The following is a 24,947-nucleotide window of genomic DNA, read 5'->3' as shown; positions in this document are numbered from 1 at the left end:
ACATACTTGTTAAACAAATTAATTACAGGGAAGTAAGTAATTGAACATTGTTAGGGCAAACAAATGGTATGTGTCAGTAAATTACAAGGTCATCATTTTTAGATAAGTTTTAGCCAATATGACCAGCTTCAGTTTCTCTCACATCATCTAGCTAATGCCCTGCTATTGCTGTTTACGGACAACTGTATGTCCTATATCATGAAATGAAAATACAATAAGTTTATGAGGTGCCTGGGTGGCTCAGCCGGCTAAGCATCTGACTCTTGATTTTACTTAGGTCATGATCTCATGGTTTGTGGGTTCAAGCCCCTGCTTGGGATTCTCTCTCTCCCTCTCCCTCCCTTTCTACCCCACCCCCTGCTGTCTCTCTCTGTCTCTCTCTGTCTCTCTGTCTCTCAATAAACATTTAAAAAATATTTTAAAAAATAGAAGAAGCTTGAAAAGAAACAGGGAAGCAAAATCAACAAAGCAAAAGTTACTTCTCAGGTGAAATCACCACACCCTTCAAAAGAAAAAATAAAATAATTAAAATAAAATAAAATAGGGGCGCCTGGGTGGCTCAGTCGGTTGGGTGTCCGACTTCGGCTCAGGTCACGATCTCGCGGTATGTGAGTTCGAGCCCCGCGTCGGGCCCTGTGCTGACTGCTCAGAGCCTGGAGCATGTTTCAGATTCTGTGTCTCCCTCTCTCTCTGACCCTCCCCTGTTCATGCTCTGTCTCTCTCTGTCTCAAAAAAATAAATAAACGTTAAAAAAATTTTTTTTAATAAAATAAAATAAAATAAAATAAAATAAAATAAAATAAAATAAAATAATAAAATAAATGGAAAACAAAATATTATCACAATGACATGATAATTCCTTATTACTATCAAGAATAGTAAAATTCTGGGGGCACCTGGGTGGCTCAGTCAGTTAAGCTTCCGACTTAGTCTGAGGTCATGATGTTGCCATCTGTGAGTTCAAGCCCCACATCCAGCTCTGTGCTGACAGCTCAGAGCCTGGAGCCTGCTTCAGATTCTGTATCTCCCTCTCCCTCTGCCCTTTGCCTGCTTGTGCTCTGTCTCTCTAGCTCTCAAAAATGAATAAATATTAAAATGTTTTTAAAGAATAGGAAAATTCTGTTAAAATGAGGAAGGATAGGTCTTTCTAAATCTTAAGCAAACTCAAGAATTTTTAAATAACAAGAAAGGATAGTTGAAACAGTAAGGAGACTGGCATATATACAATAGTGGGGTTTACACTAGGAATGAGCGGATTAGATTGAAAAGCTGTGTGTATGTGCATTGTATGTTGTGAATTTCATGCTGAATTGTTTGGAACTTATCATGGAAGAAATGTGGAATCCTTGTAGTATTTTTCGATAAAAGGTTTGACAATATAAAATCATTTTGACGATTAATCTGGAGAAAAGAGGCAGAATTTTTAGAAGCACAGAGACCGTATTTTGCAGTAATGCACACAGATAGCCGGGACTATATGGCTTACAAGGAAAATGAACATAGGGGACAGATACATGACATGTTGAAAGAGTAATTGCAGAGGCTGATAATTTACACAGTTAAAGGAGAGGAAAAAGAACAAAATGGTACATATTCAAGGCTTGTTGAAAGGCTAATTTCTTTACAAACACATTCAAAAGAGAGATACTATTAGTCTTGGCCAACATACTTATTTTCATACCTGTATAATACTTTTAATTTGTATTTGAGAATGGTTGACACACAATGTTACATTAGTTTTAGGTGTACAACATAATTATGTGACTCCTCTATATATTGTGCTATATTCACAAGTGTAGCTACCATCTGTCACCATACAATGCTATTACAGTATCATTGCCTCTCTTCCCTATGCTGTGTCTTTTACTCCCTTAACTTATTATTCCATAACTGGAAGTCTGTGTCTCCCACTCCCTTTCAATTATTTTGCCCATCTTGTTATCCCTTTCCCTCTGGCAACCATCAGTTTGTTCTTTGTATTCATAGGTGTGATTCTGCATTTTGTTTGTTTGTTTATTCATTTGTTATGTTGTTAGATTCCACATATGAGTGGAATTATATGGTATTTGTCTTTCTCAATCTGAATTACTTCATTTAGCATAATATCCACTGGGCCCATCCATGTTTTCACAAATGGCAATATCTCATTCTTTTTGTGGCTGGGTGATATCCCATTGTGTATATACCACATATCCCTTCTCCATTTGTTTATCAGTGGACACTTAGGTTGCTTCCATACTTTAGCTATTATAACTTATAACGCAGTAAGCATAGAGGTACATACATCTCTTTGAATTAGTGTTTTTGTTTTCTTTGGATAAATACCCAGTAGTGGAATTATTGGATCATATGGTGTTTCGATTTTTAAATTTTTGAGGAACCTCCACGCTGCTTTCTACAGTGGCTTCACCAATTTGCCTTTACACCAGAAGTGCACAGCGTTTCTTTTTTGCCACATCCTCACCAACACTTGTTATTTCTTGTGTTTTTTATCTTAGCCATTCCGACAAGTGTAAGAAATGCTTTTACCTTTTGACTGTACTAAATCTCCATTTACATTCTTGGTGCCCACATACACACAGGAATGCAAACATTTTTAGGAATGAAGAAAGGCATTTTTGCATTGGTGTTACCACTTTGGCCTCGGAATGAGTTTTAATCCCCATAGTAGTTGGTCGTGTAAATCCAGATTATTCCAGATTTTCCTGATAAAAATTAAACAATATAGCATGAAAGTATCAAACCTAAAAATATTGTACTTCTTTTTATATGTGTTCTCCATTCAAAGTCTGACAGAGGATAAGCAAAGTACATCTGTCAAAATATCTGCCAGCAACAAACCAATGCAGCCACAACTTTAATAGCCAATAGTAATTTTAAAATTTTTAGCATCACTCATTGATTCATGTTTTAGAATCAATGTTTAATTGTTTTCAAAATGTAAACAAGTCCTGTGGTGGTGTTTGGGGGGCTCTATAACCAATTACTTATAATTTAAAAAAATTTTAATATATTTTAACTCTTTAAAAGTTATGATGAGAGACAACATCCATAGCAAATATATTTTGTATTAAGTTGCAACCCTTCAGAATCACTAACACATCAATGTGTTCTTCAGGGTTAACTCATCGCGTGCAGCTATTAAAGCATTTCCAGCGATTTCTGTGCACATACTTGAATTTCTTGTAAATCTTACCATGAATTAAGAAAGTACAGTTCAGTACTGTGTTTCCCCATTAAAAAAAAAATTTAGGCCTCTGAGCCTATTCATTATTGTAAATCAGTATAAGTGAGTATATTATTCAACCAAATGTACCTGTTATCAAGCCCCATTAGTGAGGCTCAGATGCATTTTCTCAGTAGTTCCACATGTCAGAATAAAAGTGCAAATGGATAAATAACAAATGAACAACACTTTATTGTAGAGTATTACCACTTTTGGGTTTTCTTTTCCTCATTTTATATTTATGATAACAGTGCTTCAACTTAAATATTTCCCACCATCTACTTATCCACCAGGCCTTGAAAGATTATCCTGAAATTGCAAGGTAACGTCTCGGAAAAAAGTTATCTTTGCAACTACAAATCTGTGTCAATCAAGATGATCCGCATATGGTACAATCAAACCAAAATAGAGCAATAACAGATATTACCTGCAACTATATTTTCAAGCCCTTGATTTCAGTTTTTAACATCTTTAAGACAACAAAATTACTCTCATTGAAACACATTAAATAAGTAAAAGCTTTACATGTGCATTGAGGTTCACCCTGTGATTTACTTTGGAGTTTTAGCTGGGAAAAAAAAGGATAACTTAAAAACAAAATATGTGCAAGGGTTACAGTCAAACACTCCTGCTTTTAGAGTTTTATATTAGAAGATGGATATGTGCAGAGAGACTGGAAGATGGCGGCATAGGAGGATGCTGGGCTTATCTCGTCCTGCTGATCACTTAGATTCCAACCACACCTGCCCAAATAACCCAGAAAACCGCCAGAAGACTAGTAGGACAGACTCTCTGGAGCCAAGCATAGACAAGAGGCCCACAGAAGAGGGTAGGAAGGGCAGAGAGGGGGTGCATGCTACACGGACTGGCAGAAGGGAGCTAGGGTGGTGGAGGGGCAGCCCTCCCAGCAAGACAGAGCCCCCGAGTCTGGCTTGCAAAAGCAGAGGGACCGGACAGAGTGTGTGTTGACAGCCAGCAGTACTTAACATCTGGAATGTTATAAGTCAACAGCTCTGCTCAGAGAGCAGGAGGGTGAGAGGACACCAGGAGGAAGAGGTGGTGAGCCCCAGAAGACAGAGATCAGCTCGGCGGGGAACAAAGGCACTGGCCAGCACCATCTCCCTCTCCTATCTCCCAGCCGAGATCCCAAAGGGAACCAGTTCCCGTCAGGGAACTTGCTTGCACCGTGCAAACACCCAACGCTGTGCTTCTGTGGATCCATCCCTCCAACGGGTCGGCCTCCCTCCCAGTGCTGCAGGGCCCCTCCCGCAGGGGACCACCAATGGCAAAGCAAGCTGAGCCTGCCCCTCCCACCCCTGTGCACCTTGCAGATCCACCCCGGCTAATATGCCAGATCCCATTAAAGCAGCACCACAAGCCTGGCAGTGTGCAAGTAGCCCAGACAGGGGCCACACCACTCCACAGTGAGTCCTGCCCCTGGGAGAGAGGAAGAGAAGGTACACACACCAGTCTGACTGTGGCCCCAGTGGTGGGCTGGGGGCAGACATCAGGTGTGACTGCGGTCCTGCCCACCAACACAAGTTACTCCAGACCACACAGGGGAAGAGCCCTGCTGTTCTGCACCACTCCAGGGACTATCAAAAATGATGAAATGGAAGAATTCTCTTCAAAAGAAACTCCAGGAAGTAGCAACAGCTAACGAATTGATCAAAAACGATTTAAGCAATATAACAAAACAAGAATTTAGAATAATAGTCATAAAATTAATCACTGGGATTGAAAAAAGTATAGAGGACAGCAGAGAATCTATTGCTACAGAGATCAGGGGACTAAGAAATAGTCATGAGGAGCCAAAAATGCTATTAAGTGAGGTGCAAAATAAAATGGAGGCGACCACAGCACGAGTTGAAGAGGCAGAGGAGAGAATACGTGAATTAGAAGAGAAAATTATGGAAGAAGAGGAAGATGAGAAAAAGAAAGACAAAAAATCCAGGAGTATGAGGGGAGAATTAGAGAACTCAGTAATGCAATCAAACTGAACAATATCCATATAGTAGGAATTCCAGAAGAGGAAGAGAGAGAGAAAGGGGCTGAAGGTGTACTTGAACAAATCATAGCTGAGAACTTCCCTGATCTGGGGCAGGAAAAAGGCATTGAAATCCAAGAGGCACAGAGAACTCCCTTCAGACGTAATTTCAATCGATCTTCTGTGTGACATATCACAGTGAAACTGGCACAATACAAGGATAAAGAGAAAATTCTGAAAGCAGCTAGGGATAAACAGGCTCTAATCTACAAAGGGAGACCCATAAGACTAGTGGCAGACCTATCTACAGAAACTTGGAAGGCCAGAAAGGAATTGCAGGATATCTTCAATGTGATGAACAGAAAACATATGCAGCTAAGAATTCTTTATTCAGCAAGTCTGTAATTTAGAATAGAAGGAGAGATAAAGGTCTTCCCAAACAAACAAAAACTGAAGGAATTCATCACCACTAAACCAGCCCTACAAGAGGTCCTAAGGGGGATTCTGTGAGTGAACTGTTGCAAGGACCACAAAGTACCAGAGACATCACTACAAGCATGAAACCTACAGACATCACAATGACTCCAAACCCATATATTTCAATAATAACGCTGAATGCAAATGGACTAAATGCTCCAACCAAAAGACATAGGGTATCAGAATGGATAAAAAAAAAACAACAAGACCCATCTATTTGCTGTCTACAAGAGACTCGTTTTAGACCTGAGGACACCTTCAGATTGAAAGTGAGGAGATGGAGAACTATCTATCATGCTACTGGAAGTCAAAAGAAAGCTGGAGTAGCCATACTTATATCAGACGAACTAGGCTTCAAATTAAAGGCTGTAACAGGAGATGAAGAAGGCCATTATATAATAATCACAGGGTCTATCCATCAGGAAGAACTAACAATTATGTCTATGTGCCAAATACGGGAGCCCCCAAATATATAAAACAAATACAAACGTAAGCAACCTTATTGATAAGAATGTGGTAATTGCAGGGGACTTTAATACTCCACTTACAACAATGGATAGATCATCTAGACACGGGATCAATAAAGAAACAAGGACTCTGAATAATACATTGGATCAGATGGACTTGACATATATATTTAGAACTCTGCATCCCAAAGCAACAGAATATACTTTCTTCTCGAGTGCACATGGAACATTCTTCAAGATAGATGACATACTGGGTCACAAAACAGCCCTTCATAAGTATAAAAGAATTGAGATCATACCATGCACACTTTCAGACCACAATGCTTATGAAACTTGAAATCAACTACAGGAAAAAGTCTGGAAAACCTCCAAAAGCATGGAGGTTAAAGAACACCCTACCAAATAATGGGTCAACAAGGCAATTAGAGAAGAAATTTAAAAATATATGGAGACAAATGAAAATGAAAATACAACAATTCAAATGCTTTGGGATGCAGTAAAGGCAGTCCCAAGAGGAAAATACATTGCAATCCAGGCCTATCTCAAGAAACAAGAAAAATCCCAAATGCAAAATCTAACAGCACACCTAAAGGAACTAGAAGCAGAACAGCAAAGACATCCCAAACCCAGCTGAAGAGAAATAATAAAGATCAGAGCAGAAATGAACAATATAGAATCTAAAAAATCTGTAGAGCATATCAATGAAACCAAGAGTTGGTTTTTTGAAAAAAATAAAACTGATAAACCTCTAGCCAGGGTTCTCAAAAAGAAAAGGGAGATGACCCAAATAGATAAAATCATGAATGAAAATGGAATTATTACACCCATCCCTCAGAAATGCAAGAAATTATCAGGGAATACTATGAAAAATTATATGCCAACAAACTGGACAACCTGGAAGAAATGGACACATTCCTAAGCACCCACACACTTCCAAAACTCAAATAGGAAGAAATAGAAAACTTGAACAGACCCATAACCAGTGAAGAAATTGAATCAGTTATCAAAAATCTCCCAACAAATAAGAGTCCAGGACCAGATGGCTTCCCTGGGGAATTCTACCAGACATTTAAAGCAGAGATAATACCTATCTTTCCCAAGCTGTTTCAAAAAATAGAAAGGGGAGGAAAACTTCCAGACTCATTCTATGAAGCCAGCATTACTTTGATTCCTAAACCAGACAGAGACCCAGCAAAAAAAAAAAAAAAAAACAAAAAAAAAAAAAACAAAAAAACTACAGGCCAATATCCCTGATGAATATGGATGCAAAAATTCTCAATAAGATATTAGCATATCGAATTCAACAGCATATAAAGAGAATTATTCACCATGATCAAGTGGGATTCATTCCTGGGATGCAGGGCTGGTTCAACATTCACAAATCAATCAATGTGATACATCACATTAATAAAAGAAAAGATAAGAACCATATGATCCTGTCAATTGATGCAGAAAAAGCATTTGACAAAATTCAGCATCCTTTCTTAATAAAAACTCTCAAGAAAGTCGGGATAGAAGGAACATACTTAAACATCATAAAAGCCATTTATTAAAAGCCCACAGCTAATATCATCCTCAATGGGGAGAAACTGAGAGCTTTCCCCCTGAGATCAGGAACACGACAGTGATGTCCACTCTCACCGTTGTTGTTTAACATAGTGTTGGAAATGCTAGCATCAGCAATCAGACAACAAAAGGAAATCAGAGGCATCAAAATTGGCAAAGATGAAGTTAAGCTTTCACTTTTTGCAGATGACATGATATTATACATGGAAAACCCGATAGACTCCACTGAAAGTCTACTAGAACAGATACATGAATTCAGCAAAGGTGCAGGATACAAAATCAATGTACAGAAATCAGCTGCATCCTTATACACTAATAATGAAGCAACAGAAAGACAAACTGATCCCATTCACAACTGCACCAAGAAGCATAAAATACCTAGGAATAAACCTAACCAAATATGTAAAAGATCTGTATGCTGAAAACTGTAGAAAGTTTATGAAGGAAATTGAAGAAGATATAAAGAAATGGAAAAACATTCCATGCTCATGGATTGGAAGAATAAATATTTTTAAAATGTCAATACTGGGGCGCCTGGGTGGCGCAGTCGGTTAAGCGTCGACTTCAGCCAGGTCACGATCTCGCGGTCCGTGAGTTCGAGCCCCGCGTCGGGCTCTGGGCTGATGGCTCAGAGCCTGGAGCCTGTTTCCGATTCTGTGTCTCCCTCTCTCTCTGCCCGTCCCCCGTTCATGCTCTGTCTCTCTCTGTCCCAAAAATAAATAAACGTTGAAAAAAATAAAAAATTAAAAAACAAAATGTCAATACTACCCAAAGCTATCTACACATTCAATGCAATCCCAATCAAAATGGCACCAGCATTCTTCTTGAAGCTAGAACAAGCAATCCTAAAATTTGTATGGAACCACAAAAGACCCCAAGTAGCCAAAGTAATTTTGAAGAAGAAAACCAAAGCAGGAGGCATCACAATCCCAGACTTTAGCCTCTACTACAAAGCTGTCATCATCAAGACAGCCTGGTATTGGCACAAAAACAGACACATAGACCAATGGAATAGAACAGAGACTCCAGAATTGGACTCATAAAAGTATGACCAACTAATCTTTGACAAAGCAGGAAAGAATATCCAACAGAAAAAAGACAGTCTCTTTAACAAATGGTGCTGGGAGAACTGGACAGCAACATGCAGAAGGATGAAACTAGACCACTTTCTTACACCATTCACAAAAATAAGATGGATAAAGGACCTGAATGTGAGACAGGAAACCATCAAAACCCTAGAGGAGAAAGCAGGAAAACACCTCTCTGACCTCAGCCGCAGCAATTTCTTACTTGACACATCCCCAAAGACAAGGGAATTAAAAGCAAAAATGAACTATTGGGACCTCATGAAGATAAAAAGCTTCTGCACAGCAAAGGAAACAACCAGCAAAACTAAAAGGCAACCAACGGAATGGGAGAGGATATTTGCAACTGACATATTGGACTAAGGACTAGTATTCAAAACCTATAAAGAACTAACCAAACTCCACACCCGAAAAACAAAGAATCCAGTGAAGAAATGGGCAGAAAACATGAAAAGACACTTCTCCAAAGAAGATATCCAGATGGCCAACAGGCACATGAAAAGATGCTCAATGTCACTCCTCATCAGAGAAACACGTATCAAAACCACACAGATACCACCTCATGCCAGTCAGAGTGGCTAAAGTGAACAAATCAGGAGACTATAGATGCTGATGAGGATATGGAGAAACGGGAACCCTCTCGCACTGTTGGTGGGAATGCAAAGTGGTGTATCCACTCTGGAAAACAGTGTGGAGGTTCCTCAAAAATTTAAAAATACATCTACCCTATGACCCAGCAATAGCACTCTAGGAATTCACCCAAGGGATACAGGAGTGCTGATGCATATGGGCACTTGTACCCCAATGTTTATAGCAGCAGTTTGAACAATAGCCAAATTATGGAAAGAGCCTAAATGTCCATCAACTGATGAATGGATAAAGAAATTGTGGTTTATATACACAATGGAATACTACGTGACAATGAGAAAGAATGAAATCTTGCCTTTGGTAGCAACGTGGATGGAACTGGAGAGTGTGATGCTAAGTGAAATATGTCATACTGAGAATGACAGATACCACATGTTTTCACTCTTATGTGGATCCTGAGAAACTTAACAGGAGACCATGGGGGAGGGGAAGGGAAAAAAAAAAAGTTAGAGAGGGAGGGAGCCAAAGCATAAGAGATTCTTAAAAACTGAGAACAAACTGGTTGATGGGGGGTGGGAGGGTGGGGAGGGTGGGTGATGGGTATTGAGGAGGGCACCTGTTGGGATGAGCACTGGGTGTTGTATGGAAACCAATTTGTCAATAAATTTCATATTAAAAAAATAAAGAAACATTAACAAAAGGTGTTTATGCTCCATAAAACTATTTTTTATAAGTATAAATGTAAATATGAAACCATATGCTATTTTCAGCAAAGGGTATGGAATTCTACATTTACAGAAAGATGAGTAAGATGCACAGTGAAACTAGAAGCTGCATTAATCCATGACCTATATAATGAGTTAACCAGCCAGAATAGCTTAATTCCTTGATTGCTCTAGTCTGTATCAACTTATATTATAAGTCATCAGAGGGTGAAAAGCATAGATTATGGACCTAAGCTGCCTGGGTTCAAAATTCCGGTTCCAGCACCTGATCCCTGCGTGGTCATAGGCAAGTACCCACACATCTCAGTGCCTTGGTTTCCTCTTCTGCAATTCAAGTTGAATGAGACCAACAAGAAGTATTATCCATAGAATGCTTAGCATAGCACCAGACACTTAGCAATTGGTAAATAAAAGTTATCTTTTAGCAGTTTTTCAAAGGTTAAAACTATGTAGTAAGAAATAATATTATACTCTTGGGTTTGTAGAAATACTGGAATGCCTCAGTAGATATCATTGTTTTCCTTTTGCAACGATTTATTGAACCCTACTTTTTTTAAATTTTTTTTTCAACGTTTATTTATTTTTGGGACAGAGAGAGACAGAGCATGAACGGGGAGGGGCAGAGAGAGAGGGAGACACAGAATCTGAAACAGGCTCCAGGCTCTGAGCCATCAGCCCAGAGCCCGACGCGGGGCTCGAACTCACGGACCGCGAGATCGTGACCTGGCTGAAGTCGGACGCTTAACCGACTGTGCCACCCAGGCGCCCCTGAACCCTACTTTTATCAAAATTATTTTTGGATTTCAGTGATAACTATGTGATTCTCAAAGAACAAACATGATTTTATATACCCTCCCAATCATTATTTACATGAGCTGCAGATTTCACTCCCTGACTAGTTTATGATAGACAGGTACGTTGGTAGACATACTGACATATTCTGAAATCTAATGTTCCACATCTGACTTCAGATTAAAAAAACCTTTCACTACAAATAAACAACAACCCAAAATATTGGAAAACCACTGAATCTAGTGTAATTGTCAGTTTGCAGAAGTAAAAGAGGTTTAAAAACATACAGTGTCATACCTGAGGTCATAAAGCTATGAAAACACACACAAATTTCCTGATCCCCACATCTTTGGTTTTGCCAGTGTGTTATGTTACCTTTAAAAACATTTGGCTCATCTCTCTTTTGTAAATTAATTAATTGATAGATTTTTATTGAAGTGTGATTAAAATATAGTGTTATATTACTTTCATATGTAGAATATTTAATTCCACATTTATATACATTTCTCAGTGCTCATCATGATAAGTATACTCTTAACCTATATCTATTTTACCTATCCCTCCAACCACCTCCCTTCTGGCAACCACCAGTTTGCTTTCTGTATTTAAGAGTCTGATTTTTTGTTTGTCTTCTTTTTTATTTATTTGTTTTGTTTCTTAAACTTCACATATGAGTGAAATTATATGGTATTTGTCTTTCCCTGATTGACTTACTTCACTTAGCACTATGCCCTCTAGTTTCATTCATGTTGTTGTAAATGGCAAGATTCCATTCCTTTCTATGACTAATATTCCATTATATATATATATATATATATATATATATATATATACATATATATGTAATGTATAAATATGTATATATAAAGTATATTATATACTTATATTTATATTTATATTTACATATAAATATATATTTATATTATATATATAAAGTATATTATACACCCACACATACATATATATACTATATGTATATATACTACTACTTCTCTATCCATCTATGAATGGGAACTTAAATTCTTCCATATCTTGGCAGTTGTAAGTAATGCTGCAGTAAACAAAGGGGTGCATATGTCTTTTCAATTAATGTTTTGTTGTATTCACTAGTGGAATTACTGAATTATATGGTATTTCTATTTTTAATTTTTTAAGGAACCTCCATACTGTTTTCCACATTGTCTGTGCCAATTCCTGCCAACAGTGCATGACAGTTCCTTTTTCTCTGTATTCTTTCCAGCACTTATAATTGCTTGTATTTTTTATTTTAGCCATCTGACAGGCATAAAGTGATATCTCGCTGGGTTTTAACTTGCATTTCTCTGATGATTACTGATGTTGAGCATCTTTTCATATGTTTGTTGGCCATCTGTATGTTTTCTTTGGAGAAATGTCTGTTCATGTTTTCTGCCCATTTTTAAATTGGATTGTTTGGGTTTTGTGTGTTGAGTTGTATAAGTTCTTTATATATTTTGGATATTAACTCCTTATCATATATATAATAAAATAAATAAATAAATAAATAAATAAATAATCAGAAATGAAAGAGGAGAAATGACAACTCACATCACACAGATGCAAAGAATTATAAGAGAATTATGAAAAGTTACATGCGAACAAATTGGACAACCGAGAAGAAATGGATGCATATTTGGAAACATATAACTTTCCAAAGTTAATCAAGAGGAAATCAAAAATCTGAACAGACCTTTTACTAGCAACAAAAGTGAATCAGTAATTTAAAAACTCCCAACGAACAAGTCTAAGACATGAAGGCTTCACAGGTGAATTCTACCAAGTATTAAAGAAAAGTTACTACCTATTCTTTTCAAATTATTCCATAAAATAGAAGAGGAGGTAAAGCTTCTAAATTTATTCTATGAAACCAGCATTACCCTGATACAAAAACTAGATAAAGACACCACAAACAAACAAACAAACTATAGGCCAAGATCTCTGATGAACATAAAAGCAAAAATTCTCAACAAAATATTAGCAAACCTAACCTAACAGTACATTAAAAAAGCATTCACCACTTTCAAGTAGTAATTATTCCAGGGATGAAAGGGTGGATCAATATTTGCAATTCAATCAGTGTGACACATCCCATTAACAAGAGAAAGGATAAGAACCATATGATCACCTCAAAAAATGCAGAATAAGCATCTGACAAAAAATAACATTCATTCATGATAAATACTGTCAACAAAGTAGGTTCAGAGGGAATGTATCTTAGAATAATAAAGGCCGTCATATGAAAAACCCACAACTAACGTAATGCCCAATGGTGAAAAACGGAGAGATTTTTCTGTAAGATCAGGAACAAGAAAAAGATATTCACTGTCATCACTTTAATTCAACATAGTCCTGGAAGCCCTAGCTACAGCAATTAGACAAGAAAAAGGAATAAAAGGCATCCATATTGGTAAGGAAGAAGTAAAACTTTCACTATTTGCAGATGATATCATACTCTACATAGAAAACCCTAAAGATTTACCAAAAAAAAAAAAAAAAATAAACTACTAGAGTTGATAAATGAATTCAATGAAGTCACAAAATATAAAATTAATATACAGAAATCTGTTGCATCCCTATACAGTAATAATGAAATAGGAGAAACAGAAATTAATCCCTTTGACAGTTTTACCATAAATTATAAAATGCCTATGAACAAACTTAACCAAGGAAGTGAAAGACCTTATTTCAAATACTGTAAAACAGTGATGAAAGAATTAGAAGATGACACAAACAAATGGAAAGATACCCCATGATCATTGGAATTGGAAGAAAGAATATTATTGAAATGTCCATGCTTGGGATGCCTGGATGGCTCAGTCAGTTGAGTGTCCAACTCTTGATTTCGGCTCATGTCATGATCCCAGGGCTGAAGTATTGAGCCTCATGTCAGTCTCTGCACTGAGAATAGAGTCTGCTTAAGATTCTCTCTCTCTCTCTCTCTCTCTCTCTCTCTCTCTCTCTCTCTGATTTCTCCTGCTCTCTCTCTCAAATAATAAAAAAAAAAAAAATTAAAGTGTCCATAGTACTCAAAGCAATCTACAGATTTAACACTATCCATATCAAAATACCACCAGCATTTATTCATAGAACTAGAATAAATAATTCTAAAATTTATATGGAAACACAAAAAAACTGAATAGCCAAAGCAATTTTGAGTAAGAACAAAACTGGATATATCACAATACCAGATTTCAAGATATGCTACAAAGCTGTAATCATCAAACCAGTATGGTACTGGCACAAAAATAAACACATAGGTCAATGGAACAGAATAAAAATTCCAGAAATAAATTTCCTTATATGGTCAATTAATCTATGGCAAAGAAAGCAAGAATATACCATCGGGAAAAGACAGTCTCTTCAACAAATGATGTTGGGAAAACTGTACAGCTAGATGCAAAAGAATGAAACTGGACCACTTTCTAACACAAGCGTAAAATTAAACTCAAAATGGATCAAGGATGTAAATGTGAGACCTGAAACCATAAAATTCCTAGAAAACATAGGCAATAATTCCTTTGACATCATCTGTGGAAACATTTTCCTAGAAATGTCTCCTCAGGCAAGGGAAACAAAAGCAAAATCAAACTATTGGGACTACACCAAAATAAAAAGCTTATACACAGAGAAACAAACTACAAAAAACAAACAAAAAAACAAAAAACACCAAAAAGGCAACCTATTAAATGGGAAAAGATATTTGCAAATGGTATATCTGATAAGGGGTTAATATCAATTTATCTCCTTTTTAAAAAAATACTTGTCTATTTTTGGGAGAGAAAGCATGAGCAGGGGAATGGCAAAGAGAGAGGGAGACACAGAATCCGGAGCAGCCTCCAGGCTCTGAGCTGTCAGCACAGGGACCAACACGGGGCTCGAACTCACAGACCCATGATATCATGACCTGAGCCAAAGTCAGATGCTTGACCGACTAGGCCACCCAGGCACCCCAATATCAACATTATCTCTTAACGTTGCTATAAGTTGTAAATTTCTAGAGGGCTATCTGTGAAAATGACATCATTTTTGAAGTCTTCGCAAAACATGTTTTCAGTTGTGGAGATGTTTAAAAAACTAAAACTGTATTCATTGTATCCCAATTTTTCAACTTTTGACCTATATTATGGAGATAAAAATACAATCAAAAAAATCAATTGTATCATATTCTGTAGAACATGATATATTGGTAACAGTAGAACCAATCAATTGTATCATATTCTGTAGAACATGATATATTGGTAACAGTGGATTTGGTAACTACTAGCTATGGTCCCAGGGAATAGGGGAATACTGTTTCAGAGCCCTTACTTCACATATTCTCTAATAGTGTCATCCAAAGGTGATTCCAAAGCTTCATGTACATTTTCTAAAGGCCTGTAAAATTTCTCATATTATCTGAAATGTCTTGTTAACAGCCATTCTTTTTGAACGTGTAACACTGTCAGGCACATGATTGTGAAGATACCAGTTCAAATTGGTCAATTAACTTTCTAACCTATCAATTTAACTTATGTATTATGTTTCTCTCACAGGGCAGTTAGTACTTGAAGATTTCATTAAACAGTTCAGACACAGGTTAATTTATTACATTTTAAAGACAGTATGATATTTATTTTTTGATTTCATATTGGATACCACTGAATAGTTTCCCAAAACTGTCATCAGTGTATTTTCAAGCCATATGTTGTGTTTTGCTACCAAGTCCTGCGAAAAGGAAATATCTTAATTTTTTATATTTTGTATTTTCTACTTTGGATTTATAGTAAACAACTTTTTCCCCCTCAGACTTACATAGCATTTTAATTTGCTTTTATTATAGTCTTTGGAATTTTATGACTCATGTCACATTCTGACCAATTATTTCCTGGAAGTCGTTTTTACATGGTTTGAGGAAAAAGAATAGGTTTTACAAAAATCCCTGTTATACCCAACTTGTTTTCCCATCTGTAGCTATTTTTTTTAAAATCTCTAATTTCTCCAAAGAGGTTGCACCAGTATTCACTCATATCTTGAGAAACTTAACAGAAGTCCATGGGAGAAGGAAAGGAGAAAAAAATAGTTAACAAACAGAGAGGGAGGGAGGCAAACCACAAGAGACTTAAAAACAGAGAAGAAGCTGAGGGTGGATGGGGGCAGGGGAGAGGGGAGAAGGGGTGATGGGCATTGAGGATGGCACTTGTTGGGAGGAGCACTGGGTGTTGTATGTAAGTGAATTTGACAATAAATTATATTAAATAAATAAATAAAATATCTATTTTTTTACTAATAAGGCAATTTGAGGTACATAGATACATTATTTTAAAAGAATGTCTTATCACAGACTTCAATTTTAATGCATTTTTGAAATAGCATGTATTTTCAATTTGGCACTTTGCCTTATAGTATATTATATATATATATATAATATACTATATATATATATATATATTTACTTGCACACATATAATTTTAAGGCATTAGAGTTTCTATTGTTTTTCAATAAAATGATACCTATTAATAATTTTAGAAATATGAAATATAGGTGACAATACCTAAATTCTTCAAAAGTAAAAAGAATCAGGTTATTTGCAACAAATTACACCATAGAAAAACATTATTTTAAGTAAGAATGATATACTGTGTTCATACTACATATAGAATTAGACATATTACTTAAAAAATAAGTGACTCTACCCTTACAGTGTGCATAATTTAATAGAAACCATCTATTATCCAATATTTTGTCAGTAGACTCTAAAAGTTAAATATTACAATAAATTTTTTAGTTAAAACTGGCTACAAATAAATAATAAGCAAAATGTAAGTGATCAAAATAGTATTGTTTTGGATAGTCAAAGAAAATACCCTCTGGATGGTTTATCAGAGAACCAGTGGGAAGGAAGAAGCAAAGAAAGCCATATGTTTAGAATAAAAGATGATGATCGATGAAGAATTGCAAGCAAAATTATACAGATAAGATCACAGGATGGTACAAGATGTCGAGGAGTGCAAAATTCTTGCATTGCCCCAGTGTACCATGCGCTCTTTCTCCTCTGTTGTGCATTTGCACATTTTATTTGTTCATATTTACACCCCTTCCCTACTTACTCTTTTCCCCATGATTCCTTGGCATACTTTTCACCTTTAAATATCAAGAAAGACCTCTTCTTTGAAGACCTTCCTGACCCATCTGGAGACTTGCGAATTTATTTCTCCAAATTCTAATTGGTTTCAATTGGAACTGCTGTTCTAACCCACTGGTTCTCAATCTTCGCTACACATTGAGACCATCTAGAAAATTTTAAATATATTAATGCTTCAACCTCACCCTCATAAACTCATATTTAAGTGGTATAGGAGTACCATGGGCATTGAAATTAAAAAAAAAAAACAACTCTCCAATCTCAAGTAATTATAAAGTTCACTGGTTTGCAGAAGAACATTCTAAAATAAAATTTTAAATAAATTATAAATATTATTTGGTCTTATTTTACATATGAGGAAATTGCCATGCAGAGAGGTCAAATAATTTGCCCTAGAAACCTGCTGAAGCTCACAAATTAGGTTAAGAGGCAGAACTGGGGTTTGAAACCCGTTAGTGTAATTTCTGACCCTGTGATTTTTACCACTATAACTTAGAAAGGATAAAACTATTTAAAAATACATATTCTTGTTAATCATATGTCATATGTGACATATGAGTGTTGGAAACAAATTATTTTAGAGGTTTAGAAGGGAAGAATTATTTATGACCAAGAGCTCAAGAGAGGGTTTGTGGAGGAAGTGAAATTTGAGCTATATTCCTGGACTGTTTCCAATATTATGCATGGAAATTCATGCACATACACAAAACACCTTATTTAAGCTTTGCATAATAGCTACTCTAGAGTTGAAGTGTTTTAAGTGAGATGTAGCATTTCTTGGAAGTATATAAGAAGCAACAATTGATTAAGAATGAATGCACCTATATTTAGGGTCATGAAGTACGGTGGATAACTCTGTTATTAAAGAGCACAGGATGTGAGTCTATGCTAGAATGAATATTTTAACTTTGAGCATAAACACAGATTGTTACATGATTCGAAAGGAAGTGTTCTATTTCAATGAGAATATCATTTTCCTTAAATCACATGTGGAGAATTATTCACCAAACACTTATAAATTAGTTTCCTTTACAATTAGGACAACGGCAAGGATGTCCACTGTTACCAGGACTGTAATATTACATTAGAAGTTCTAGAAAATACAATAGGATAAAAAGCAAAACAAAACAGTAAGAGATTTAGAGAGGGATAATCTACATTTGTGTTATTTGTGGTTATACAGAAAACCCAAAAGAATCAACTTTATATCTTTTAGAATGAAAACTAGAGTTTGATAAACTGAAGAAAGCTAAATAAATAAATAGCCAAACTTGACCTGTTTAAATGGTAATTAGGGAAGACTACATTTGTGATAGCCTCTCTGTATGGTATTAGAAATAAGTAAGAAGTGTATAGAACATACAGGAAAAAATATTTACATCAAAGAAAGAGAAACATGCTACATCATTGAATGAAAAGTCTGATTCTGGGGGCAGCTGGGTGGCTCAGTTGGTTAAGCATCTAACTCCTGCTTTCAGTTCAGGTCGTGATCTCCTGATTCTGGGCTGGCAGCATGGAGCCTGCCTGAGATTCGCACTGCCCTCTCTATCTGCTCCTCCCCCACCTGCATGCACATATGAACTCTCTCTCAAAATAAATAAATAAACTTGAAAAGAAAAGGCTGATTTTGTAACGCAATTCATTTTCTTCATGATTGTATAGATTTAATGCTCTTCAAGTCACTATCTCAATGGACTGTTTTTGGTAACTTGACAAAATAGTTTCAAAATGTACATTAAAAACAAGGAAAGTGTGAAATAGAGAATGAGTTTAGCTATGCAAGTTGAGTATGAAATTACAAGAATTAAAAACATCCCAAGAGGTTGGTATAAAAAAGCAGCATATAGATTAGAAGATTATTATGAGTACCCCTGAAATAGATCTTGTAACATATGGGAACATAATACTTAATAAAAGATGCCTTGCAATTGATAATGAGGGCATTTATCTTTATTGAGTCTTTGTGCTATATGTCAAATTAAATTATATGTATTTAAATAATTAAATTTATAATTAAGCCATAAAAGAACAAGAGGAAATATAGGTAAAGATTTAATTTATATTAGTAAGTTGGACCATTTTCTTGTGACAATTCTATTATTCTAGGCCCAGATTGATTTGAAAATTAAGTGAATGATGGTTACGAAGCCTCCCTCTGGGGGAAGAAAGGGAAATATATATATGCACATATAGAAAATCCTGCATATAATTACAGATAATTCATAAATACTGGAGAGGAGATATATGGGTAGAGGATAAAGAGAAGCAGTAAATCATATATGACTACTGTCATTCCATCCCTCAAAAATCAATTTTCTTTTAGGCAGTCCCACTGGATTCCTGAATTAAATTGAATCCTGCTTAAGTTTTGGGATAAGAGAAGATAAGATTATGATTATGAGGTGGTATGGGGGAGGAGTTTCAGGTGTCAGTGTATTCTCTTTACTTCCCTTGACAAATAAACACTATTGGTGGGAATGCAAACTGGTGCAGCCACTCTGGAAAACTGTATAGAGGTTTTTCAGAAAGTTAAAAATAGAACTACCTGATGATCCAGCAATTGCACTGCTAGGTATTTACCCAAAGGATACAAAAATACTAATTCAAAGGGATATATGCACCCCAATGTTTGTAGCAGCATTATCAACAATAGCCAAATTATGGAAAAAACTCAAATGTACATTGACAGATGAATAAATAAAGAATATGTGGTATGAATAATATAAATAAATATAAATGTACAATGGAATATTACTCAGCCATCAAAAGAATGAAATCTTACCATTTACAACAATATGGATGGAGCTAGAGGGTATTATGCAAAGCAAAATAAATCAGAGAAAGACAAATACCATATGATTTCACTCATAGGTGGAATTTAAGAAAAAGCTGATGAACAAAGGTGGAAAAAAGACAGAGGCAAGCCATAAAACAGACTCTTAACTATAGAGAATAAACTAAGGGTTACTGGAGGGCAGGTTGGTGGAGGGATGGGCTAAATGTGTGATGGGATTAAGAAGAACACTTGTGATGAGCACTGGGTGTTAAATGTAAGTGATGAGTCACTAAATTATACTTCTGAAACTAATATTACACTATATGTTAACTAACTGAAATTTAAATAAAAACTTGAAACTATAAAAAAGAAAAAAAAAGTGTTGCTACAGACTGAATATTTGTGTCTTCCCAGAACTCAGCGAAATACTAAGCAAAGTGTGAAGGTATGAGAAGGTGGGGCCTTTGGGAGATAATTATATGATGAGGTTGGAGCCTTTATGAATAAGATTAGTGTCCTCATAAAAGAGACCTTAGAGAGCTCCCTTCCCCCTTCTGCCATGTGAGGACACAGCAAGAAAATCTGTCTGTGAACCAGGAGCAGACCCTTAGCAGACAGCAACTCTGTCTGTGCCTTGATCTTAGCCCAGACTCCAGAACTGTGACAAATGTTTGTTGTTCATAAACCATCTAGTCTATGGTATTTTGTTATAGCAGCTCAAACAGACTAAGACAGTGGTAAGAGGACAACTGCATAGCATACAGATGAGAAATAGAGATTCCTGTAGCCTAGTGATACTGCTCCCCTTCTTTTTTTACTTAAGTCTTTTGATTCCCTCTATCTTGAGCAGAAATATCCCTTTCTTTGAAAAGCATCCTCTGACTTCCCAAAACTATAAGTCCTATGTTCTTGGTTCCCAGTTTACTTTGTGCTTCTTAAAAACACTTAAAATGTTCATATAATTATTCCCTAATACCTCTCTTCTCCATAACACTGCATAGTTCCCTGAGAACAAGAAATGTGCGTCTTAAAAAATCACTGATCCCTAGAGTTTATTCAATACTAAACACATTCTAGTTACTTGAACAATAGATACTGAATAAATAAGGTGGCATAAATAATAAATCATCACTTTCATAACTTTTTACAATTTTGCTTCATCACTCAAAATTAGTTCAGCTACTATGCAAGGCACTTGCTCTTGGACCTTAAAATAGAATTTAATCTCAAAAATTGAGAAAATTTTAAAATCATATGAAATGTCTAGAGTATAGAAATAACACCCATTTTGTCATTGAAATAAGTTCAGCAAATTCTCCTGGATAATGATATATAGCTTTGCTCTGTTTTATGATTCTTTATGCCATGTCATATAAACTAAGTGCCAAACTGTGGGGCCTTCTGGTTCTATCCTGGGAGCATCATCTGGACAGGCATTGGATTAGTAGATCTACAAAATCAAAGAGGGTTTTGTGATACGGTAGACCCTTTGGAATTTGAGGATCAAGTTCCAAAAGCTTGATGCATGCTCTGGCAATTCTTGGCAATGATGCACCATACTCAGAATAGGAAAGGCAGAACCACTTATACTGGAGACTTAGGAGGATAAGAGTACCAGAGTTCTGATGATCTGTATTATCAAACCATCTCTCTGTCTTCCCTTTTAGCTGTTCTAAGAGAGATTCTCCACAAAGTCCTCTAAAAATATTTCTATACAAATACCTTTTAGTAAATGACATTTTTATTAAATAGTTCATTATCAGTTACAACCATTGGACTTAACACTATTTCTGTGAGAACTTATTTTAGCATTTTCAGTGTTATAAATGGAGTAGTAATTAAAGAATGATAAATTAATTTGCACCTCTACACTAGCCATGAGTGAATATTTAGATCTTCAGTAATTAATAAATCATTAGTTAATTACCCAGGCCAAACACAACCAGGCAAAAACTTCTAGAAAAGAAAAGGAAAGGGAAGGGAAGGGAAGGGAAGGGAAGGGAAGGGAAGGGAAAAGAAAAAAAAAAGAAAAAAGAAAACACACACCTACACACAGAGAGACAGAGACAGAAAGCAATTATTTAAATTACCATATTTTGACATTAAATGTATTCGAAGAAGTCTAGCAGAGTCCTTATGCATAATGGTTACTTAACATTTCCTTAGGTTCTTATGTGTCTGACTCTATGCTAACTCAAGTAGTATCCTGGGAAACGTTTAAGAACCGGTTTGGTGAGAGGACACATTTCTGTAGCATATACTCCTATCATGGCTGATTTAAAATTACTATCCTGCTGTTCGGGGCGCCTGGGTGGCTCAGTCAGTTAAGTGTCTGACTTCGGCTCAGGTCGTGATCTCAGAGTTCGTGAGTTCGAGCCCCGCGTCAGGCTCTGTGCTGACAGCTCAGAGCCTGGAGCCTGCTTCGGATTCTGCGTCTCCCTCTCTCTCTGCCCTCCCCCACTTGTAGTCTGTCTCTCTCAAAAATAAATAAACATTAAAAAATTTAAAAAAATAATAAATAAAATAAAATTACTAACCTGCTGTCAATGAGCAGAGTTAAAAAAAGTGAAGTGTGGTAATAGTAATACAGCATTAGATAGTATTTTTACCATAGAAAGACAATACATTTAAATAGCCTCGAAGCATTAACAATAGAAGTATGTAGTAAGATAATTATGAAGTCATACGTTCTAGATGGTTATTACATTTGTTTTTAATATAATTAAGTTGTAAAATATATAATTAAAATTTTAATACTGACTATGTTGGACAATTGGCTTCCCAAACTCCTGAAAATATAATAATCCATTCTACAAGGCCAATACAAGCCTACTCGGGATGCCACGACCTCTTACCACCCACCTGCCTCCCTGACAATCATGTAAAAGTAATGGAAAGACTTGGAGCCTCCCACAAAACTGAGACCTCTACACAGAAAGAAGCCAAAGTATCACTGCATGAATCTGCCAAAACTTGTACCCAAGGTCACTACCAGGATATCCTATGATAGTTTCCTATCCCTTTCTATAAACAACAGCAACAAAGCCGTGATCATCTGTCATTTTAGGCCCAGAGATGTCATCAAGTTTAAATCCAAAAGTAATGTACTGGGTATAGGAATAGGGAGGTAGCCAAGACCAGTCACATCAGATACATTCTGCTCTCTTTTGTCTCTCCTTTTCCTGAAAACACCTGCTGACAAATGCTAGTTAGTCCTGTGAACAGAGCCTGAGATTCAGAATGCTAAATGCTCTAATGATTGCCTGCAGCTAACTGAGAGCAGATTAATATCTTCTCAGCAAAGATTTTGCTCTGCTCCAAGTGCTCCAAGCACTATGATAAACTTCGTAAAATAGATGTTCTCATTTAATCTCATTGCTTATTTTTAATTTTTTTAAATGTTTGTTTATTTTTGAGAGAGAGAGAGAGAGAGAGAGAGACAGAGCATGAGCGGGGACGGGGAGAGAGAGGGAGACAGAATCTGAAGCAGGCTTCAGGCTCTGAGCTGTCAGTACAGAGACCGATGCAGGGCTCGAACCCACAAGCCTTGAGATCATGACCTGAGCTGAAGTTGGATACTTAACTGACTGAGCCACCCAGGCGCCCCAGATCTCATTACTTTTTTAATAGAAGTCTTATATTTCCATTTTTAATAAGAAGAAACTAGGCTTGGAGAAAATTATATAACTTTCCAGGACCCACAGGTAATAAATGACAGAGTAAGATCTGAACTTAGGCTTCAGAAACTGTGCTTCTAACAATTCCACTATCCTGCATAAGGTAATCATGATGATGTTTATGATAATAATGACTGACATTTTTTGAGTGATACTTATATACTAAGTTCTGTTCTGAGCACTTTATTTGTACTGACTCATCTAATCCTCGTGACAACTGTGCATTAGTTATCACATTGCCTCAATTCTAAGATATTATTAATTGTAGACACACTATTGGCCTGACACCACCATTCAAGGAGAAATAGTAGCATGACATGTACTATGTTAAATGTCATGTAGATTGAAGATATATAGAGACTGAAGATAGATTTAAGATATACATCTTAACTTAATAAATATTTTAAAACATAGAGGTTATGGTAGAGGACCAAAGAAATATGGTACATTAATGCCTGTATTAACAAGAACACCAAAGGAAGAAAGTCTGTATCAGGAAGTGCAAGCTGTAAGGGAGAACGAGAAACTGAAATTCTAAATTACTTGAAGACCATGCAGTTTCTCTAAATTTCTGCATACACTGGTATTCACTACTCTGACATCCTTTTCTGCCTTCCTCTTCCATAATGAAGGATACTGTGATTACATTGAGCTTAACTGGATATTCAGGATAGTCTCTCTATTTTAAAGTCAAATACTAGCAACCTTTACTCCACGTGCAGCCTTAGTTTCCCTTTGCCATGTAACCTCACATATTCACAGGCTCCGTGTATTAGGACATGGACATCTCTTGGGGGCCATTATTCTGCCTACCCCAAGGACCAAATTGTAGAAACACTATAGCTGTCCTTCATTTCAATTAAAAAAAAATTAAAAATCTAGAGAAGAGTTCCACTCAGTCTGGCAAAAGCCACCTGCCCATTTTTGTGGCAAGGATGGGATTGGGAGCCAGACAATATATCATAATTTGCAGTCCCAAATAGAGTCCTGTATTTTTTAGTGACATGAGCAAGACATGATTGAAAAGAAAAGACGGCTTTTCTCAGAAGGAAGGAAAGGTGCTAGGCAGATCAAACAGTGGCTGGCCCAGTGTGCAGCCTTTTCATCCTGACCTTCTGCTACTTCTTTAAGGCACAGAGTGTTCTGGGCATACCATTATACTAGCTGGTTCTTCCAACTGCCTTTCATTTTCCTACAGCTCTTCATATCTTCTCTCAGATGGTACAGCCTTCCTGTCATTCTCTGCCTATGGCAATCTTCATTCTTCTAATTACACTTCAGATACTAGTTTAGAAGAGAAGTGGATTTCTGGAACCGCTTAGTTCTCAAATATTCAAACCATCTAATGCCATATGAAAGATTTAACAATAATATTGCCATTATTCTGAAAGCAAATATTATCCTTTCTCATTGCTTGAATGTTTCAGAAACCCTCTTAACT

The sequence above is a fragment of the Prionailurus viverrinus genome, chromosome A2 (assembly GCF_022837055.1).
Source record: "Prionailurus viverrinus isolate Anna chromosome A2, UM_Priviv_1.0, whole genome shotgun sequence".
NCBI classification, from domain to species: Eukaryota; Metazoa; Chordata; class Mammalia; order Carnivora; family Felidae; genus Prionailurus; species Prionailurus viverrinus.
Note: the sequence above shows the minus strand (reverse complement) of the source record.